The 18,990-nt window shown below is 46.4% G+C and overlaps 1 protein-coding gene across 1 annotated transcript in view; it reads left to right on the forward strand.

The window, feature by feature from the left end:
- The first annotated feature begins 641 nt into the window (after nucleotides 1-641).
- Nucleotides 642-18,990, forward strand: part of PC (pyruvate carboxylase) — a 115,274-nt gene continuing 96,925 nt past the window's right edge. Inside the window, exons 1-2 of the mRNA XM_032282706.1 lie at nucleotides 642-738; nucleotides 5,567-5,605. The gene's annotated coding sequence lies outside the window, so the exon portion shown is untranslated. The remainder of the gene's footprint in view (nucleotides 739-5,566; nucleotides 5,606-18,990) is intronic.

An 18,990-nucleotide genomic window follows, 5' to 3' on the forward strand; every position in this document is an offset into this window, starting at 1 on the left:
AGCAGCTTCTCTTTGCGGATTAGAAAACCGAGACTCAGAGGTTAAGTTGTTTGCCCAAGGTCACACAGACAGACTCCAGACCATCATCACCCACGGAGCTGCTAAATGACACAGTCATGTAACCCGTGCGGCACAAGCGCTTTCTCCTTCCTCCCGCCCTTCGCTAACGTTAGCTTTTCCTCCGACCTCTTCTTTCGCCAGAGCGTATCTGCATCTAGCCGGGACGCCAGAGCCCCAGTGCGACTTGTTATGCTTGCAGCTTCGGGAGACACGTGCTATTCGGCTGAATGAATCGAACGTCCCCACCTCCGCCGACAGCCAATAACTGCGAGCCGCAGCCCGGCCACTTCCGCCTATTGCGGGCCTTGGTCTGGGTCCTGCGGCCCACGTGAGGCTCCGGAGACAAGGGAGTAGGCGGTGGTGTGCCAGGGGCGGGCTCTCTCAGCCTCGCCACCAATCCAGACGCTCGCCGGGTACGGAGGGGCGGGGATGACGTGGGGCGCCAAGGCTTAAACGCGACGGACAGGCGGGCGCAGGGAGGAGTCCAGAGGCAAGGGGCGAGGAGAGACGGAGAACACTGCCCAATAACGGGAGGGGTTGGGCTGCCTGGGCCAATAGAAAGTCCGCAAGGCGGGGCCGGGGCTGCAGCAAGTTCGGTTGCACGGAGACCGCAGCTGTTCTGTGTCAGTGGAGGCAGCGGCGGTAGAGGCGGAGGCAGGGACTGGCGGCAGTGAGGAGGTGAGTGTCCGCCGCGCTCCGCACGGTCCTCTGCCCGCGGCGGGTCGGAGAGAGTGGACGTGCGCCGGCGCCGCCGCGAGGGACGCTTATGTAATGGTCGCGCGCGCAAAGGCGGCGCGGGCTCCGCGAGTGACGGCTGAAGGAGACGGCGGCGGGCGGTGCGCGACGCGTCGCGCGCCGCCCCTCCCCCTCGCGCGGGGGCTCGGCCGGCTCGACCCGCCCCCGGGCCCGCCCCCGGGCCCGCCCCCAGCCCCGGCCCCGGCTCCAGCCCCAGCCCCAGCCCGGGCCCGCGAGCCCCCTCAGTCTTCCTCTCGGGCCCATTTTGCAGATGGAGAGACTGATTAAAGCGCCTTTCGCGAGGTCCCTCAGGGTTCGACCCCAAGTCTGTCAGGATCGGGAGCCCAAGTTGTCCCCATCGTACTGGACGTGGCTCAGCTCTGCAGGAAGCCGCGGCGTGTAAGACGGGGGCTTTCCTTGTTCCTGGCGCTCGCACTCCGCCTCCCGTAGGATCCTCCACTTTATTTCCGACGGGGGAGCTCGAGGTTCCCAGAGGCAGTGATTTGCCCAAGGCCGCTCATTCAGGAGGTGGGCCTGGGCTCAGCTCCTTATTTCTCCAGGTTTTACTAGTTTACAAAGTGCGTCATTGTCGGAAGCCCTGACTCTCAGGAACTGCCCTGCAGGTTACTCACAGCCTGATTTGCTCTGTGCACTTGGATTGGAGGAGTTTTCACGTCTGGAGAGCTCTTTCCTGATCCCACAAATGATGGAGTTAGGTCAAGTCCCTAGGTCCCTGGCAACTTTGAAATTCTTTCTTTTCTTTTTTTTTTTTTTTTTTTTTTTTGAGACAAGGTCTCGGCATCACCCACCCAGGCTGGAGTGTAGTGGTGTGATCTCGGCTCACTGCAGCCTCGACCTCCCGGGCTCAAGCGATCCTCCTGCCTCAGGCGGGCGCCACCATGCCTAGCTAAGTTTTTTATTTTTGGGGAGAGACTGGGTTCCGTCATGTTGCCCAGGCTGGTCTGGAACTCCTAGGGTTAAGTGAGTGATCCACCTGCCCTGGCTTCCCAAAGTGCTGAGATTACAGGCGTGCCCGGCCTGAAATTTTAAAAAATCAGATTGTGTCTTCATTTTGTGAGACGAGGTAGGGCAGGGCTCCTTACCCCTTCTCTAGCTGAGAAAACAGGCTCAGAGAAGTACCAATACTTGCCAATCGCAACCAGAACCTCCAGAACGCCTGCCATCTGCTTCCCCGTTGTTCCCTTAACCACTGCCACCAGCAGCCCTGGCTGGCCTCCCCCAAGGCCCCCTTTCCTGGTATGTGATGCAAACACTTGTGCTGGGGGTGGATGTGCTCAGCATTTCTCTCACTTGCAGCTACAGCTTCCTGCCTGCACGCTCTTAACTGTTGAACTCTTAATCACATTCTTTTGCACACCTACAGTGTTCCTGTCCCTACACTGGGCTGAGAGAGAGCACGGGCGATGAGGTTAATCCTTGTCTTAAAACTGCTAACAAACCGATTGAGGGAAAGAAAAATAAACAAAACCTAGGCAGCTGAGGCAGCCTGCTACAGATGTTTGTAGTGAGCCTTGTGGGCAAGGTATTGGCTCTAGGAGGACATGGAAGAGGAAGTTCAGTAGAGGCCAGTAAATCACAGCAAGCCACACACTAAAGCAAGAGAGAGGAGAAATGGCCTGGAAGGGAATGGGTTTGGGAAGGCTTCATACAGGAGGTGAATTGTGGACCTCTTTTTTTATGCCACTGGCAGTGGAGAAGCAGTGATTGGATTTGAGCAGTGAGAAAGTTTTATCGTGGAGAGGTTTTGTTAAAGAGATGTTTTTTGTGTTTGTTTTTTAGATGGAGCTTTGATCTTGTCACCCAGACTGGAGTACAGTGGCGCATCTCGGCTCACTGCAACCTCCCTGGGTTCAAGCGATTCTCCCTGCCTCAGCCTCCTGAGTAGCTGGGATTACAGGCACATGCCACCACTCCTGGCTAATTTTTTTTTTTTTTTTTTTTTGAGGCAAAGTCTTGCTCTGTGCGATGGTGCGACTTCAGCTCACTGCAACCTACACCTCCTGAGTTCAAGCGATTTCTCCCGGCCTCAGCCTTCTGAGTAGCTGGGATTATAGGTGCCTACCCCTTTGCCTGGCTAATTTTTGTATTTTTAAAGTAGTGATGGGGTTTCACCATCTTGGCCAGGCTGGTCTCAAGCTCCAGACCTCAGATAATCCACCTGCCTCAGCCTCCCAAAATGCGGGGATTACAGGTGTGACCACTGACTGTGCCCAGCGTCTGGTCAACATGTTTGTTGAGGATGAGCACGGCCCTCTCTTTGGCTGCCTCCCAGTAGCATCTTGCCTCCATCTAAATGGGCCCTGATTTTCCTATCCTGAAAGTTCCTGCTTTGGGGCAGGTTTCTCACCCAGAGATGTTCTTCACAGCAGCGGGGCATTTTGCCTGCTCACTCTGAAGCCTCACTGGGGCCTGACTGACTGACCGTGCCTTCCTCTCTTTCTCTTAGCTGCCTTCTAGTCTCACCTGTGGACACTTTGCCAGAGGAGTCAGGCCTGACGGTGGAAGATGGGAAATGGCCAAAAGCATAAACAATTTCTTCTTACCGAATGAAAAGCTTGCTTCATCTTGGCCTTCAAGACTAATATGATTCTACCTGTTGAGCTCTTTCTTCCATTTGACCCCTCAGGTTCCCTCTTCTGTGTAAGCCCCATAGTGAGACTAGTCACTGTTCCCCAACACTCGATTCTCACTGTCCCTCTGCTCTCGTTCTTCGTGACTTTGTTTTCTGCAGGGCCTTCCCTCTTATTTTGTCCTGTCAAAATAATTATTCTTCGAGACAGGACTTTATTAAAGCTTGCTAAATCGATTCAGTTGGACTGTGCTCTCTTTAAATAACAATGATGATAATAAGTAATTATTTATTTATTTATTTATTTCGAGACGGAGTTTCGCTTTTGTTGCCTGCGCTGGAGTGCAGTGGTGTGATCTCGGCTCACCTGCAACCTCCATCTCCCAGGTTCAAGTGATTCTCTTGCCCCAGCCTTCTGAGTAGCTGGGATTTCAGGCATGTACCACTATGCCCAGCTAATTTTGTATTTTTAGTAGAGACAGTTTCCTCCATGTTGGTCAGGCTGGTCTCAAACTCTTGACTTCAGATGGTCTGCCCGCCTTGGCCTCTCAAACTGCTGGGATTACAGGCATGAGCCACCGTGTCCAGCCCTTTGATTTATTAATAAAAGCCAACTACTGTGCAGTAGTGAGGGCCTTGCTAAGCCCCTTACATACACGTAATGTGATTATCACAACAATCCTATTACAAAGGTACTATTAGATCCATCTCTTGGAAATGACGGACTCTCATAGATGAGACACAGAGGTGAAATAACTTGCTCAGAGTCATACAGCTAGGAAGGCCAGACATGCTCACTGCTGGAGTGCCTCTCACGTGCCATCCCATTTTTGTTTCTTTTAACCAGCCCCAACAATTTGCTTTTTGGCACTTTGTGGGAGAGCCTGAGTGTACATACAGTTCCTTGTGCGAGGCATGTGCTCAGTGAATATTTTATTGAATTGAGTGCCCCAGACATTGAATTTCAGCATTATCTATCAAGGCAACTATTTTTCTCTGAACAGGGATTTGAGCTTGCTGGCCTGTGTTTCCATTTTGCTGTTCATTGACTAGTGGCTAGAGCAGGTGTATGTGGCTTTTTCAGAAATAAGCCGTCGATAAAACTCTGAAAAGTGATCACACAATCCCAACTGCGGGCTCCCATGGGCATAAACATGAGGTGTGCTCTTACGTATGGCAGGGAGGGGACTTTGCAGGAAAGAACTTGAGGAAATAGCTGGGAAATAGGGGACACATCTCAGGTCACGTAAGACAGCTCCTCATTAGTGTCAAGTTGCGGAGTGAGATAGAAACCAGACTCCAAGAATTCAGAGGGAGCTCCTGAAGGATTAGAGACAGCTCTGCGGAAATGCAGAGAAAGTAGGCCTGAGGCTTGATGGAGCAGGCAAGAAGAGAAAGCACTTCAAATAAAACAAGAACCGTTTCTAGAACTTCATGTTCATGCGTAGTGGGTGTCAGAAAAGGGTTTTACTTAAGTGCTTCCCACCAAGCCTTTCAGCTAACGCCCCAGTGTGTCCTCTGTGCCAGGCATGGTGCCAGGGCTTTGCGTGTGCTGCCTCGTCGGGCATCCCCTAGAACACTGTGAGATGGGCGATGTTGTTATTCCCATTTTACAGATGAGGAAACACTTTGAGTGACAATAGAGCAGCTGTCAGAATAACAAGGGGTGCAGTCCAGGCAGCGGGACAACAGAGCTGGCACTTCCAGCCCTGTGCCCTCCTGGTGCCCTCAGAGACTCCCCCGAGATGGAAGCAAAGAAACAGTCTCTGGATTCTAAAATCTGTGTTTTTGGCCAGGCACAGTGATGCACACCTGTAATCTCAGCACTTCAGGAGGCTGAGGCAGGTGGATCACCTAAGGTCAGCAATTTGAGACCAGCCTGGCCAACATAGTAAAACCCTGTCTCTATCAAAAATACAAAAATTAGCTGGGCGTGGTGGCGCATGCCTGTAATCCCAGCTACTCCGGAGGCTGAGGCAGGAGAATTGCTTGAACCCAGGAGGCAGAGGTTGTAGTGAGCCGAGATTACGCCACTGCACTCCAGCCTGGGCGGCAGCGTGGTGCAACTATGTCTCAAAAAAAAAAAAAAAAAAAAAAAAAAATCTGTGTTCTTGCTACTCCTAGGTTCTCTGGGGACTGCCTGGAGCAATGAGAGTAATGCATTTTTTTCTTTTGCTTTACATAGTGTCTGCCTTCTGGAGAGCTGACCAAACACTAAGGGTAAGTCCTGTGCCTGAATCCAGGCCGTGGGTTGTGTGGGGGGCTTCCCAGGGAGCAGCTGTGGAGGCCAACAGTTTGGCATGTCAGGTCTCAAGCCCAATCAATAAAAAAAGGCTGCGCTCTGATTTTGGATAATACCCAAGCAGTCCTTGTCTGTTTCTGGTGGCCCCTGGTTTTTACAGGAAAGTGACATCTGGCTCCCTTCTGGCCCCAGTTGGCAGCTGGCCAGCCTCAAGCTGGAGGCCCTGCTTCTGGAAGGGTATGGTCAGCTTGGGAAGCTGGGTAGAAAGAAAGAATCATTGGGGCTGGACTGCCTCTGAGAGACCCCTTGAGTCAGCGTGGAGAGCAGGCAGCTGCGGTGCGAGGTGGCTCTGCCAGCTGGTTGTAAAGTCACCTGACACGTGTTTTCAGAGGGTGACAGCCTTTGCCATTCACAGTGACAAGGAGGGAAAGGGGACCTGCCCCTTCTTCACCTATGCATTTTACAGGCATGTGCCACCACACCTGGCTAATTTTTTTTTTTTTTTTTTTTTGAGGCAAAGTCTCGCTCTATTGCCAGGCTGGAGTGCAGTGGTATGATCTCGGCTCACTGCAAACTCTGCCTCCCGGATTCAAGCGATTCTCCTGCCTCAGCCTCCTAAGTAGCTGGGACTACAGACATGCCCCACCATACCCAGCTAATTTTTTTATTTTTAGTAGAGATGGGGTTTTACCATGTTGGCCAGGGTGATTTCAATCTCTTGACCTTGTGATCTGCCCACCTTGGCCTCCCAAAGTGCTGGGATTATAGGCATGAGCCACCGCACCTGGCCAGTTTTTGTATTTTTAGTAAAGATGGGGTTTCACCGTGTTAGCCAGGCTGGTCTTGAACTCCTGACCTTGGGTAATCTGCTCGCCTGGGTCTCCCGAAGTGCTGGGATTATAGGCATGAGCCACCACCCTGGGCCTAATTTTTGTATTTTTAATAGAAATGAGGTTCACTATGTTGCTCAGGGTGGTCTTCAACTCCTGACCTCAGGTGATCCACACGCCTTGGCCTCCCAAAGTGCTGGGATTACAGGCATGAGCCACCGTGCCCAGCCTAATTTTTGTATTTTTAGTAGAGATGGGGTTTCACCATGTTGGCCAGGCTGGTCTTGAACTCCTGACCTCAGGTGATCTGCCCGCCTCAGCCTCCCCAGGTGCTGGGATTACAGGTGTGAGCCACCATGCCTGACTGGCTCTACTGCTTTTAAGGTTTCCCCTAACACATATTTCCCTGGTGGCAGGTGCCTGGGAGGTTCAGTGGCCTCCTTTAGCCTAAATTCCAGAGCCTTCTAGCCGGTCCCCTGCTAGTCCAGTCCTCTCCCCCTCTGCTGGTCTTCAGGAGCAGCTGAGTCAGGTGCTCTCCCAGAGTCTGTGACACCAATAATGCTCCTCCTTTTAGGCTCACTGTGGCCTTGGGGACTTGGTGGTTCAGGGACAGCTTTCTCCAGAGCTCATGTCCAGTGCTGAGTAGGGATTCCTTGGTACAGGAGTTTTTCTCGTTTTTTTACCCATTATGTGGGGGTTTTCCTCAGACGATCCTTCGTGCCGCAGGAGCTGGTTTCCTGTGTGAGATTTCCCGCAGTCCTCCCTTAGATCTAGATCTTGGGCCAGCAGCTGCCGTCCTCACGCTACCATTTAGTAAGGGCAGTGAGCTCTGGGTGGGAAGGGCCATAACGTGGAAGAACTCCACCCTCCGTGCTTTTCACCCCGTTGTTCTCTGCTTGTTCTGTCCTGTTATTCCTGGCTGTCAGAGTTGGATGTTATTTCTCTTCCTTGTATACCTACAATGAGAGGTGGGGGTGTTGGAGAACGTTCCCCTCAAACCACTTGTCTTATGAAACTGAAGAAACTGAAGCCTGGAGAAGGCTGGTTAGCAGAATCCCAGATGCCGATTTCATTTTTTTTTCTTCTAAGATTGCCATCTTCTATTGATGTCTTCCCTTAGATCCATCAGTATGGAGGGAAAATCAGTCACCAAGAAGGGCCGCCTTCTTCCATGTTATGGAATTGTCAAAGCTTGTTCGGCTCCTCAGTTTCCAAGGTTCTGCTGACTTCAGCTTTGCCTAGGGACTAAGGCTCTGTGTTCTAAGCTTGTCACCCTCCCCTCCTCTTCAGCTTTCTCCTGGGATCCTGGAGGAACATGAATGTGACCTTTTGTTGTTAAGTGTTATGCTTGAAGGCATTGCCCCAGGTACTCTCAGCACTACTCTGTTTCCCTGCTCTTCTGTTACCTCCTTGTCCTGATCTGCCTTGAGGCCAGAGAAAGGGGTGGGTCCGGGAGCTTATAGGACAGCTGGGAGTACATTTCCACTGTCTGTGTGTGGAAGGGCCTGACTGCTTCTGTGGCAGCTCCTCTCCTGATGACATCCACCATGACATCACAGCAAGGCTTTGGGAAAATTCCGCGACCTGGCTGTGCTGAGTCATGCTTAGTCTCTGGGGCTGTGTGTCACCTTTCCCATGCCTGTCACTGGGCGCTGCAGTGGCTGAAGTGACACGTGCTGCCCATTTCTTATGTTTGCACATCACTGATGTGCTGAACGCCTTCTCTCATGCATATGCTGTGTATCAATATGAAATGTATTAAGGTTAAATCAATAATAAGTATATTATTTATTCTGGAAAATATTTTTCTCTTGCAACGGGTGAGGAACTAAAGGTTCAGAGAAACTAGAGAGATTTAGTGACTTGGTGAGTTTCGGGTGACTGATGAGTGACATGTCTGAGGGAGGTTTCGATGCCATACCCACCCCTACCCCTGGATTTTTGTGTAATGCAAAGATTATTCAGAAATTACTTTGGTTGAAAAAAGTTGATTTTCAATTTGATAAAATTATGAATTTAGAAACCTAGTTATTTTAAGGGCTAGTCTTTTAACTTTAGCTTCTAAGTGTAGCCTATAAATCTTTCTGATCTATTTATGATTCTAGGACATTTTAACATGCACTCTCAGAGGATCTTGCTCTGTCACCCAGGCTGGAGTGCAATGGTATGATCTTGGTTCACTGCAACCTCTGCCTCCCGGTTCAAGCGATTCTCTTCCTCAGTCTCCTGAGTAGCTGGGATTCCAGGCAGGTGCGACCATGCTGAGTAATTTTTTTGTATTTTTAGTAGAGACGGGGTTTCATCATGTTGGCCAGGCTGGTCTTGTACTCCTGAGCTTAAGTGATCTGCCTGCCTCAGTCTCCCAAATGCTGGGATTACAGGTATGAGCCACTGCTCTTGGCCTCAGAGGGCTTTTTGATTAATACTTTGTTCCATTTGCAAACTTAATGAAACTCATCTGAAAATTTTCAATTGAATTTATAAATTACATTCAACTTCCTTTATTTTAATAATTCCTCTGGCCAGGTACGGTGGCTCACGCCTATTATTCCAGCAGTTTGGGAGGCCGAGGTGGGCAGATCATGAGGTCAAGAGATCGAGACCATCCTGGCCAACATGGTGAAACCCCATCTTTACTAAAAATACAAAAATTAACTGGGTGTGGTGATGTGCGCCTGTGATCCCAGCTATTCTGGAGGTTGAGGCAGAGAATAGCTTGAACTGGGGGGCAGAGGTTGCAGTGAGCCGAGATCACGCCATTGCACTCTAGCCTGGCAACAGAACGAGACTCCATCTTAAAATAATAATTCTTCCATTTATCTGATTAAAATAAAATCTCTAATACCTAAATGACTCTTGTAAATCTAGTAAGTAAAGCTGTACGTTACAGTTTTCTTAAACTTTCCTATATCGTTTTGTGTTTTATTTATTTTTGTTTATTTTGAGACAGGGTCTCATTCTGTCACCTGGCTGGAGTGCGGTGGCACAGTCTCAGCTTACTGCAGCCTTCTCTTCCCAGGCTCATGTGATCTTCCCTCTTCAGCCTCCTGAGTAACTGGGACTGCAGGGTCAAGCCACCACACCCAGCTAATTTTTGTATTTTTTGTAATGACAGAAGAACCACATTGCCCAGGCTCCTCTCGATCTCCTGAGCTCAAGCCGTCAGCCTGCCTTGGCCTCCCAAAGTGCTGGGATTACAGGAGTGATACATTTTAGTTTTCTCAACAGCTTGATTGGGGTACTATTGAGATATAATAAGTTGCACATATTTCAGGTGTGCAACTTGACAGGTTTTAATATATGTTTACACTTGTGAAGCCATCACTGCAGTCCAGAGAGTGAGCACATTCACCACTTTGGAATTTCTCCCTCTGCCTTCACACTCTTCAAGAAACCATGGAACTGCTTTCTGTTGCTATAGGTTAGTTTCCATTTTCTGGAATTGCCCATAAATTCACTCATATAGTATATATTCTTTTTTCTCTGCCTTCTTTTACTAAGCATAATTATCTTGAGATATGTTCATGTTGTTTCATGTATTGATAGTTCATTTCCTTCTTTTCTTTCTTCCTTTTTTTCCAGACAGAGTCTTGCTCTGTCACCCAAGCTGGAATATAGTGGTGTGATCGTAGCGCCCTGTAGCCTTGACCTTCTGGGCTCAGGTGATCTCCCACCTTAGCCTCCTGAGTAGCTGGAACTACAGGTGTGTGCCACTATGCCTGCTTATTATTATTGTTATTATTTTAATCTTTAGTAGAGATGAAATCTCGATACATTGCTTAGGCTTGTCTTTTTTTTGTTTGTTTGTTTGTTTTTAGATAGAGTTTTGCTCTGTCACCCAGGCTGGAGTGCAGTGGCACAATCTTGGCCCACTGCAGCCTCTGCCTCCCAGGTTCAAGCAATTCTCCTGCCTCAGCCTCCTGAGTAGCTGAGACTAGAGGCGCCCAGCCTACCACGCCTAGCTAATTTTTGTATTTTTAGTAGAGATGGGGTTTTGTCATGTTGGCCAGGCTGGTCTGGACTCCTGACCTCAAATGATCCACCCACCTCAGTCTCCCAAAGTGTTGGGATTACGGGCATGAGCCTCCACACCTGGCCATTACGCTTATCTTGAACTCCTAAGCTCAAGCAGTCTTTCCCACTTCCCATCTTGGCCTCCCAAAGTGCTGGGGTTACAGGTGTGAGCCACTGCTCCTGGTCAGTTTATTTTTTTATTCTTTTTAATTTTTGAGATGGAGTCTTGCTCTGTCACCCAGGCTGGAGTACAGTGGTATGATCTCAACTTGCTGCAATTCCCGCCTCCCAGGTTCAAGCGATTCTCCTGCCTCAGCCTCCTGAGTAGCTGGGATTACAGACTTACACCACCACACCTCGCTGAGTTTTGTATTTTTGGTAGAGACAGGGTTTCACCATGTTGGTCAGGATGTTCTCGGTCTCCTGACCTCATAATTTGCCTGCCTCGGCCTCCCAAAGTGCTGGGATTACAGGTGTCAGCCGCCAGCCCGGCCACATTTATTTGTTTGTTTGCTGATTTTGTTATATGGGTATTACAGTTTAGCTAGTCCCCTGTTGTTGGTCGTCTCAGTTGCTTCTGCTTTTTTGCATTTAGAAATAAAGCTGCTGTGAACATTTGTGTGTAAGTCTTTGTGTGGGCATATATTTTCTTTTCTTTTGGGTGAATGCCTGAGTAGAGTGGCCAGATCCTATGGTAGCTGTATGTATGTTTAACTTGAACTGCCAAATTTTCTGACGTGGTTGTAGTATTTTACATTCCTACCAGCTGTGTATGAGAATTCCAGTTTCTCTGCATCCTCCCCAACAGTGGGTATAGTTAGTCTTTTAAATTTTAGCCATTTAAAAAGGCATGTGGGGTTATCTCATGGTTTCAATTTGAATTTTCCTAATTACTACTGATTTTAAACATCTTTTCATGGGTTTGTCTTCTGCCAGTACTGATTTTAAACTTAGTAACATTTCTGCTTAAAATCACAAGTCTAAGCTAATTACTCAGTTCCATGTTTTTTGTTTTGAGACGGGGTCTTGCTCTGTCACCCAGGCTGGTTTGCACTGCTGTGACCATGGCTCACTGCAGCCTCCATCTCCCATGCTCAAGTGATCCTCCCATGTTCAAGTGATCCTCCCATCTCAGCCTCCTGAGTAGCTGGGCATGCACATCATGCCTGGCTGATTTTTTAAACATTTTTTTGGTAGAGATGGGATTCCACTGTGTTGCCAGTGCTGGTCTCAAACTGGTAACAAGTGATCCACCTGCCTCAGCCTCCCAAAATGCAAGGTTACAGGTGTGAGCCACCACACCTGGCCTCAGTTCCATGTTTTAATTGGAATCTCAAGACTGATTTGTAATTCTGAACAGACCATATTGTCTTAGAGCACATAAAGGAACAGGTAACACACAGATTTCTTAAAACTATAAATACTATTTTCTTAGCCTTGTCTGTATTCAATCTGATTATCTTTCTGGAATTAGAGAAGCTTACGTAATAAGGAAATAAATACATGATTTTAAACTATGGTAAATTATTTTCCTAATCAACTGTTGTCCTTGCTTTCTCAACTGGATGACATTTTCTTTATAATTAAAGAGACCTCTGGGCGGGATGAAACTGGCCTTTGAATCTATCTGCTATGCAGACCTGCTCCATTGCCACCATTTTGCCTCCAAATGGGGATGGTCTCACACCCCATGTGCCTTAAATAAAAGTATAGGTCTATCTATTTTTGTGGCCATACTTATTAAATATAAAATAGATACTGTTATATACAAAGTAGGTACAGTTTAGATTCTTTAGATTCTCTGTATTTCTCAAGGCTTTCTCTGACCCAGGGCTGGTTGTAAAATCATGACCCACCATGGCTAGAATTTGAGTCCCAGTCTTCTGAGTCCATGTCTGGCATTTCCCCACATCTCTTAAACATTTTCAAATAAAGAGAAAGACTGGTACTTAAGAGTTCTTTCTTTCTAATCATGCTTGGTTATGAAGAAATTATGGCATCTGGAACCAGTGCTGGCTTTTTCCCATTCTTCAGCTCACCCACTTGGTGATGGTGAGAACTCTGTCCTCTCCCTACCTTCCTGGTGGAAAGCTACCAATCTTTGGAAAGGCCATTGCCATCATATTCTTGTTAGAAATCTGCATCTTGGATAATAACTAGATGCAGAATTGCATTCCTGTCCTGGCCACTGGGTAGGGCCCTAGGAAGCTTGTAGATGGTGAGTGGACCTGGTTGAGAATTGTTAATGCAGTTTGACCTCTTTTTTTTTTGAGATTGAGTCTCTCTCTGTCACTTAGGCTGGAGTGCAGTGGTGTGATTTTGGCTCACTGCAACCTCCGCCTCCTGGGTTCAAGCAATTCTCCTGCCTCAGCCTCCTAAGTAGCTGGAACTACAGGCATACGCCACCACGCCTGGCTAATTTTTGTATTTTTAGTAGAGACAGGGTTTCACCATATTAGCCAGGCTGATCTCAAACACCTGACCTTGTGATCCACCCGCCTCGGCCTCCCAAAGTGCTGGGATTACAAGTGTGAGCGACTATACCTGGCCTCTTTTTTTTTGAGATGGAGTTTTACTCTTGTTACCCAGGCCAGAGTTCAATGGCACGATCTTGGTTCACTGCAACTTCCGCCTCCCGGGTTCAAGTGATTTTCCTGCCTCAGCCTCCCGAGTAGCTGGGATTACAGATGCCTGCCACCACGCCCAGCTAATTTTTGTATTTTTAGTAAGGATGGGGTTTCACTATGTTGGCCAGGTTGGTCTTGAACTCCTGACCTCAGGTGATTCACCAGCTTCGCATTCCCAAAGTGCTGGGATTTCAGGCATGAGCCACCTCACCCAGCCTGACCTCTCCTTTAATGTCTGATACACATGTGGTCCCATGTGAGTAAGAGCAGAGGTTTATAGAGTGACAAGAAAAGGACATTTGAGTGGGGGAGAAATTGGCAGGAGGCTGTCTTAGGTTTTTGCACTTCAGGAGTTTTTTTGTCCTCCATTTAAAAAAATTGTGGTAAAATACATTGTCTTCATCCATTTGGGCTGCTAGAACCAAACAGTCTTATTCTGGGTAATTTATAAACAATAGAAATTTATTTATTATTTTTATTTTTTAAATTTGTTTTTTTGAGATGGAGTCCTGCTCTATCACCTAGGCTGGAGTGCAGTGGCACAATCTCAGCTCACTGCAACCTCTGCCTCCTAGGTTCAAGCAGTTCTTCTGCCTCAGCCTCCCAAGTCACTGGGATTACAGGTACATGCCACCATGCCCAGCTAATTTTTGTACTTTTCGTAGAGACGGAGTTTCACTGTGTTGGCCAGGCTGGTCTCGAACTCTTGACCTCAAGTGATCTGCCCGCCTCAGCCACCCACAGTACTAGGATTAGAGGCTTGAGCCACTGCACCCGGCCTGAAGATTTTTTTCTTCTGAGACGGAGTTTCACTCTTACCACCCAGGCTGTAGGACAGTAGCGCAATCGTAGCTCACTGCAACCTCCGTCTCCTGGGTTCAAGTGATTCTTCTGCCTCAGCCTTTCAAGTAACTGAGATTATAGGTACCTGCCACGATGTCCAGCTAATTTTTGCATTTTTAGTAGAAATGGGGTTTCACCATGTTGGCCAGGCCAAGAAATTTATTTCTTAACAGTTTTGGAAGCTGAGAAGTTCAAGATCAAGGCACCAGCAGATTGGGTATCTGGTGAGGGGCTTGTTCCTCATAAAAGATGCTGTGTCTTCACAGGGTGGATGGGACAAGACAGCTTCTTTTGACCTTGACCTCTCTATTTTTCTCCAACTCTTGGGTTCGAGCAATCCTCCCACCTCAATCTCCCGAGTAGCTGGGATTATAGGTGCCAGCCACTGTGTCAAGCTTGACCTCATTTATAAGGGCACTGATTTTGCCCGTAGAATGGAACCCTTATGACTTACCTCCTCAAGGTCCCACCTCTTAATAAACATATGAATCTTGAGGGGATGTCCACATTCAGACCGTATGACATATATTATGTACACATAATATGAAATTTACTCTCTTAACCATTTCCCAGTGTACAGTTCAGTCGTATTAGGTACATTTACATTGAACAACTATCACCACTATCTGCAGACTTTTTTTCATCTTGTAAAACTGAAGCTCTGTAACCCTGAAATCCTAATTCCTCTTTCCCCACTCACCCAAGCCCCTGGCACTCACCATTCTACTTTCTGTCTCTATAAATTGGACTACTCTAAGCACCTCATATAAATGGAATCAGACTGGCTTATTTCAGATAGCATAATGTCTTCAAGATACATCCATCTTGTAGCATGTATCAGAATTTCCTTTCTTTTTAAGGCTAAATCCTCTTCCATTATATAGATTTTACTTATCCATTCATATATCTGTGGATACTTGGATTGGTTTCATGTTTTAGCTATTATGATAAAATATATGATAATGCTTCTGTGAACGTGGGTGTACAAATACCTCTTTGAGACTTTGCTTTCAGTCCTTTTGGGTATATACCTGATTGCTGGATCAATGGTGATTCTATTTTTAATTTTTTTGAGGACCCGCTGTGCTATTTTCTACATCAGCTACACCATTTTACATTAACAGTGCACAAGGGTTCCAGTTTTCCACATCCTCACCAACACTTAACTTTGTTTTTTGGGTGTAAGGTGATATCTCATGTTTGGATTTGCATTTCCTTAATGATTAGTGGTGGTCAATACTTTCTTTTTTTTTTTTTTTTTTTTTTTTTTTTAGTGGTGGTATTTTTTTTTTTTTTTTTTTTTTTTTTTTTTTTTTTTAGATGGAGTCTTGCTCTATCGCTCAGGCTGCAGTGCAGTGGTGCCATCTCATCTCACTGCAACCTCTGCCTCCTGGGTTCAAGATACCCTCTTGCCTCAGTCTCCCAAGTAGCTTGGATTATAGGTGCACGCCACCATGCTGGCTAATTTTTGTATTTTTAGTAGAGATGTGTTGGCCCGGCCAAACTCCTGACCTTGAATGATCCACCCACTTCAGCCTCCCAGAGTACTGGGATTACAGACATGAGCCACCCTGCCTGGCCTTGAGCATCTTGTGATGTCCTTATATCTTATTTGGGGAAATGTCTGTTCAAGTCCTTTGCCCTTTTTTTTTTTTTTTTTTTTTTTTTTTTTGAGACAGGGTCTTGTTCTGTTGCCCAGGCTAGAGTACAGTGGCACAGTCTTGGCTCATTGCGGCCTCAACCTCCTGGGCTCCAGTCATCCTCCCACCTTAACCTCCCTTGTAGCTGGGACCACAGGTGCATGCCACCACATTGGGCTAATTTTTTATATTTTTTGTGGAGACAGGGTTTTGCCACGATGCCCAGGCTGGTCTTGAACTCCTGAGCTCAAGTGATCTGCCTGCCTCAGCCTTCCAAAGTGCTGGGATTACAGACATGAGCCACTGTACCTGGCAAACTCCCAAAATTCAACACACACACACACCTGATTCAAAATGGGGGCAGAGGTGCCAGGTGTGGTCCCAGCTACCAGGGAGGCTGAGTTGGGAGGATCACTTTAGCATGGGAAGTCTAGGCTGCAGTGAGCTGAGATTGTACCACTGCATTCTAGCCTGGACAATAGAGTGAGACACTGTCTCAAAAAAGACAAAAACAAAAAACACATTTAAAAAACTTTTGGGAGCTTTCCATATATTCTGAATATTAATTCCTTATCAGATGTATGACTTGTAAATATTTGCTTCCGTACTGTGGATTGTCTTTTTACCCCATTGATATTGTCTTTTGATGCACAACATTTTTACATTTTCACGAAGTCCAGTTTGTCTATCTTTGCTTTTTGTTGCCTATGCCTACCTTTGGTGTTATATCCAAGAAATCATTCAAACTAGTATCATAAAGCTTCTCTCTTGTGTTTTTTCTAAGAGTTTTGTCATTTTAGGTCTTATATTTAGGTCATGGATGTGGTGTTAGGTAAGCGTCCAATTTCAATTCTTTCTCATGTGTCTCTGCAGGAGTTTTTTGTTTGTTTGTTTTTTTGAGATAGAGTTGCCCAGGTTGGAGTGCAATGGCGCGATCTCGGCTCACATCCTCTGCCTTCCAGGTTCAAGCAATTCTCTGTCTCAGCCTCCCTAGTAGCTGGGATTACAGGTGTGCGCCACCATGCCCGGGTAATTTTTGTATTTTTAATAGAGACAGGGTTTCACTATTTTGGCCAGGCTGGTCTTGAACTCCTGACCTTGTGATCAACTGCCTTGGCCTCCCAAAGTGCTGGGATTAAGGAGTGAGCCACTGCGCCCAATATCTGCAGGAGTTTTAAGTACAATCTGTCCTCACCTGTGGCTGTGTTCCCCTTTCAGGTGGTAAAGGAGCATTGTGAGATAGTTTTTAATAGCACAGCCGGGCATGGTGACTCATGCCTGTAATCCACACACTTTGGAGGCCAAGGCAGGCGGATCACCTGAGGTCGGGAGTTCAAGACCAGCCTGACCGACATGGTGAAACCCCATCTTAAAAAAAAAAAAGAAAAAAAAATAGCATAGTTGTTTCTTGGTATCCTCTGGGGACTGGTTCCAAGACACCCCCCTAGATGCTAAAATACTCCAGGATGCTCAAGTGCTTGATAGAAAATGGCATAGTATTTGCATATAACCTATGTATACCCTCTTGTGTACTTTAAATCATCTCTAGATTAAAACACCCAATACAATGCAAATGCCATGTAAATAGTATTATACTGTATTGTTTATTTATTTATTTACTTATTTATTTTTGGAGACAGTTTTATTCTGTCTCCTGGCTGGAGTGCAGTTGCACAATCTTGGCTCACTGCGACCTCCTCCTCCTGGGTTCAAGTGATTCTCCTGCCTCAGCCTCTGGAGTAGCTGGGACTACAGGCATGCTCCACTACACCCAGCTAATTTTTTTGTATTTTTAGTAGAGACAAGTTTCACCATGTTGGCCAGGATGGTCTTGGTCTCTTGACCTTGGGATCTGCCCGTCTTGGCCTCTCAAAGTGCTGGGATTACAGGCGTGAGCCACCGCGCCCGGCCTGTGTTATTTTTTATTGTTGCATTTAATTTTTTATTTGGCTTTTTCAAATATTTTTGATCCACGGTTGGTTGAATTTGTGGATATGGAACCCACAGATATGGAGGACTGACCGTATATCAAATGAAGGCAGTGATGTCACTGAATGACAGTGACTGTCCTCTCAAGGAGAAAAGAAAATGTGTTTCACCATAGGACTGGGTATTAAATGGCTAAACAGTGCAGAGAAGATTGAACCTAAAAGTTACCATCATTTAACACAGCAATTCCAGTTCTAGAAATGCAACCTGTGGTATCACGGGACAAGCATGGAAACATGAGGTGAGAGCAGAAGATGGGAAATCACTAAAACGTGCATCAGAAATGTTCGCTACATATGAACACTACACTGAACACTACATCTATTCAGTGTCATACGATGTAGCCTTTAAAAATAGCTCATGTGTCCTAATCAAGCTGTCACTCTAAATGTATTACCACAGGACAAGATGCCTTTACACAAAAATTATATATTATAAAATGGAATGTGTAACATCTCGTTTTTTGTTATTTTGGAATGCTGTACCAACAATTTGTTCAGGTTGCTGGAATTATAAAATTATGTGTTTAAAAAATTTTCTATGTAATGTGGTTTTTTTCCTCTACGTAGTGTTTTGGTTTTTTTTTTTTCTTGAGACGGAGTCTTACACGGTAGCTTAGGCTGGAGTGCCGTGCTGCGATCTCAGCTCACTACAACCTCCACCTCCGTTCACCATGTTGGCCGGGCTGGTCTTGAACTCCTGACCTCATGATTCGCCCGCTTTGGCCTCCCGAAGTGCTGGGATTACAGGTGTAAGCCACCGCACCTGGCCCTGTAGTATTAATTTTAAGTTGTCAATTTAAGAAATCTAAATGGAGAAGGGTGCAACTCAACACCACTTGTGGCTTAAGATCAAGTACTGGGTACTTAATGACCAGAGTTCTACTCTTTTACCCCTCTTTTCCAAAAAATTGTTTTGGAAGATGAAAACCTCTTTCTAAATGCCGTATGAGATATAGATTGCTGGGGAGTGGTGGAATGAGGACTTCATAGAAGCTGTTCCTCCATTAAAAGATATGAGAAAGTTGGCAAATATTGTCAAAACCAGCTTTTTCAGAACTTGAGAAATTAACCAAAGGCTTATAACAATCTGAGACACATTTATTCAGGAAAAATTGCAGAAAAAATTATTCTTGTTTTCAACAAAAAGTTATAAGGCATGCAAAGAAACAAGTATGGTTCATACATGGGAAGAGACAGTGTTTTCCAGCCTAGATGGTGGACTTAATAGGTAATAACATTAAATCAACTATTTAAAATATGTCTGAAGAACTTAAGGAAAATGCGAGAAGAATGCCTCACCAAATAGAGATGATTAATAAGTAATGGAAATGACAAAAAAGAGCAAAAAAAAAAAAATAGAGCAATTGGAATTGCTCTGTTTTTCTTGAGGTAAAGGGTGAATTCCCCTTTGTGGGCAT

Source organism: Sapajus apella, unplaced genomic scaffold (assembly GCF_009761245.1).
Source record: "Sapajus apella isolate SASKATOON/1434 unplaced genomic scaffold, GSC_monkey_1.0 scaffold14, whole genome shotgun sequence".
Lineage (NCBI taxonomy): Eukaryota > Metazoa > Chordata > Mammalia > Primates > Cebidae > Sapajus > Sapajus apella.